The sequence below is a fragment of the Argiope bruennichi genome, chromosome 10, assembly GCF_947563725.1.
Source record: "Argiope bruennichi chromosome 10, qqArgBrue1.1, whole genome shotgun sequence".
In the NCBI taxonomy this organism is placed as follows: domain Eukaryota; kingdom Metazoa; phylum Arthropoda; class Arachnida; order Araneae; family Araneidae; genus Argiope; species Argiope bruennichi.
The window spans coordinates 86,058,345-86,062,348 of NC_079160.1; positions in this window are offsets into that span (position 1 = coordinate 86,058,345).

Here is a 4,004-nt window from a genome sequence, read left to right on the forward strand (position 1 = left end):
TTTTATATTGACATCATTATTTTTGTGTAGTATTTAAAATCATGTTGTGTTATTTATCAAATAAACTGTTAAATAAAATTTACTTGTCATTTTTTTTTTCACTGTATTGTTTCTTAAATTTTTTCCTGATATTTAAAAATACCATGTAGCTATACACAATCATTAAAGTGTTTGAGTTTCAAAAAGTGAATGAAAGTTTATAAAAATTAAACATATGAATTCATATTATAATTAAAAATTTATCTAATTAATTAAAGCTTAATGTTCAAGAAATTTTCCTTTGTAATTTGCAAATGTTGAAATTAACCAAAAAATTGTTCAAACTTATATCTTTATCTTTTTTTTTTTTTTTTTTTTTTTCATGCAGCAATGACAGTTTAAGCTGAATTACTAATTCATTTTTTTTATATTTATTTACCGATTCATGGGGAGGGAAGTGCAGCTTCTGTGAGTCAAAAGACTGGAGCACCAGGAGGTAGAAAACTGTCTTACCTCCTTCGCCTGCAGATTTTAGTTGGGCATAGTGGAATGGCCTTCACGCCTTGGGTAACCCTCCAGGAGCAAGTTCCCGACGTACTTCACCCATTCCGATCAGGGATACCCTCCCGCCACGAGGAGGCAATCTGTAGGACTTGGGAGGGCCCCCTACTTATGACTGGTATAGAGCCAATAAGCCGGGCCAGTCTCTAATTCTTCCTTGTGATAGAAAAACCAACACTTGCCTGTCGCGCCTTGCCAGTGGCCACTTTAAATGTCTTTTCTCAGGGTGAAAAATTTTGCCCGAAATGCTGCCAACATCAGGCCTCTGCTGAACATATTCTAGACTGTTTAGGACTTCATTGGAGAGAAATTTATTCTTCTCCCTTCCTCGTTTTTGACTTTCTTCTTCTCAACGGATTTTTGGATTTGGTCTGACTAATTCAGGCCATGGAGATTAGCAACAACAACAACATATTTATTTATCTATTAAAAAACGTATTATATTATTATGAAATTACATTAAATCTATTTGCATTATCAGATTAATATTGTCACTGTTTAATCAAAAAGTCTTTTGCAAAATTTGCTAAAGCATTTTACTGGAGCAAAGTATTTTTAAAGGTTAACTGTATCTAATCAAATTATTGAATACAGTCGCAAAATATATTTTTTTAGAAGTTCCTGGTTTAATATCTAAATATCATACGTTTAGCGGCGTTTAGCTTTATATAACATCTGTACATACAGATCTCGAGATATGGTGAAATGGAGAAATCTTGTTGAAACTCAAATATTTTATAGCGGGAAAATATAATAAAGGGGCCGCGATACAAAAATTCATTGAGCAAAGATAATATCTTTGCAATTGTTTTATGTTTTAGAAGCCAAAAATTCACGACTGATATGTCGTAGACGAAATATAAATATTATGTCTCGGTTACCATTTAGTCTAATGGTATGGTATGGAAATTTTTAAAGAGAGGTACCAGCTCAGGTGTCGTTCTCGTCACTTGACCGCGGTTTAAAATTACGAGGTCCATCCCAAAATAGTCCTAGTGTTGCTTTAAAAATGGGGCATTAATGTAACTAAACTAAACTAAAACAAACCATTTAGTCAGTTTAACCACTTTTAACAGGAAAGCTCTATTGTTGAATTAGTCAGGAAATGATTTTCTTTTTGGATTTTAGGAGACCTTACCTACTACCAAATACATTTGCAAGTTGCTACTTGTTTTTATTCAGTTGCCAAACAAAGTTTGATTACTTCAATTAGAGCTAACGAATATTAGTTAAGATTTTCTTAAGAGTTAACTGTCTCGACCTCTTCGGAGAATACGTATTTAAATTGTGTCGCAAAAATTGAACGATAAAGAGTATACTCGTCAAACACTGAGTATGTATAATATGAAATTATCTTGTAATGAAATGACTTTTATTTTTTTTATTTCAATAATAACATTTATTTATTTACTTAAATTAACATAAATTTTTTGCATATGAACGAAAAGAAACAAAAAATTAATTTATTATTTTAATTTGCTGCTAGAGAATGGCATTGAGCAAAGCGTGGTACAACATTTTGTTCCTTTGATTTCGACTTGGCCTCAAAATATTTTAAACATCTTGAAATTTACATATATGTTTGAGTTTTTACTAAAATTGTAATTCAAATACAAATTTTCACTACTTATTACTCTTGACGAATAAACTCGCCATAATGCAAGACGTACCTATTCCGTGACGAGTATACTCGTCAAAAACAGTTAACTGGTTAATAAACTATTTCTGAGGAACTAAATCCTTCGTTCATGATTAAAACGAATAGTAATTGCAAATTTGGGCGGTCAAACGATAGCTATCTGCGCTGTGTTGATACTCTGTGTCATTCGGAGGAAGTGAAACATCTGCTGCTAAATGCCAGGTGCGAAATCGGGATTGATACCCGAATTAATGCAGTCTCGCGTCACTCGCTGCATTATCGCTCTTTCTTCTTTGTTCTTTGCATTTACTCAGTGTTTGAATGTAGAATACATCCCGCTTAAACTTGATGAATAGAAAACACAGGTGCGACAATAAGATAATCGATTAGATGATTTATAAGAAACGTCTTGTTGCATGGCTGCTTCATTTTATGGCTATGCTTCAGGATGTTTCCCACGCCAAAGATTGATACCGTCGTCATCTCAGTAATTTTGGTCATTTTCCTGTTTGTGTCAAGTGAGTCTATATTAGTTATTACTATATTACAGATATAAATTATTTGGAAATATTTTATGATAAAGCGTCAAGTATTCGACTGTCATTAGAGAAAACGATTTAAATATTCTATGCTACCGATATATTTCATTTACTAGGGTCTTTACAGAAATCTAGCTAAGTTTTTATAAAACTTGTATTTTTTCTCTATAGTACATTTTTTTTTTTCATATATAAGTATAGTATATAATTTACGATCTGTCAAAGATTTTTAATAATTTTCTTCTTATCTTCATTTGCATATTTTTTTTAATAAGTAGAGTGAGAATTTTACAAAGTGCGAGACAAGGCATTGGCAGGTGGGTTTATTATTATTATCATCAAACTGTTGTGGATGACAAGAGAAAACATGACATTGCAAAACACAATGCTTCATTTATATTATTTTATTTACTATTCAAATTTTAATAAAATAATTTACAGGTTAATAATCCTGTATTATTTTAAGTTGACCAATGAGAGATATGCGTCAAGTTCCATGAAAATCACTCCAAAGAGATCACATCTCATGTTAATTGCTTTGCTTGTGAAAAGCTTTTCAATATGTTACCTCTAGAATGAAATAGGGCTCATTTCATATTACAATTTATTTTTTTTTGGTGAAAAATGTGCCAAGTGCCATCAAAATTACTCCAACCATTTTAGTAATATGTCTTTACATGCCTTAGAGATAATTATCATCCTAAGGAGTTCATAAAAGAAGGAATGTCTCCATAGTATTTCTAGTTGGGTTGATTATGACGTGTCAACTATGTTCTACACTAAACAATTCGTAATTGGCTTTGTTTTGATAACTTACTCCCTCCCCATCCCATTGATAAAAAGTTTAGTTTAGTTGGATTTATGAAGTCGAAGAATTTTGGGGGTCGGATTAAATTAGTAGATCTTTTAGACAGTGCAAATTTTGGAATACTGCCCTCTTTTATTTCCAAACTTCCAAAAATTTATTTTTTACTGATTTTAATTTAATATCTGCAAAAGCAGTCTTTTAAGTTCCAAATATTGCAGATAACTGAAATAGCAAAATATTTCATTGCTGTTGACTTTCAGGGGAATTAATTTTAGTGTCTTTAAAAATTAACATTTTAAAGACACTAAAATTATAAATTTTTGAAGTCTGTCAAGACTTGTGAATTGGGTAATTAACTGCATAAAATGATAACTGATCTGAATTTGAAAGTATGAAAAAGAATAATAGTCTAAAATATCAACGATACTTCTTTTCAAAGTGAATATGTTCAATTGCATTATACTTGTAAATGAAATGA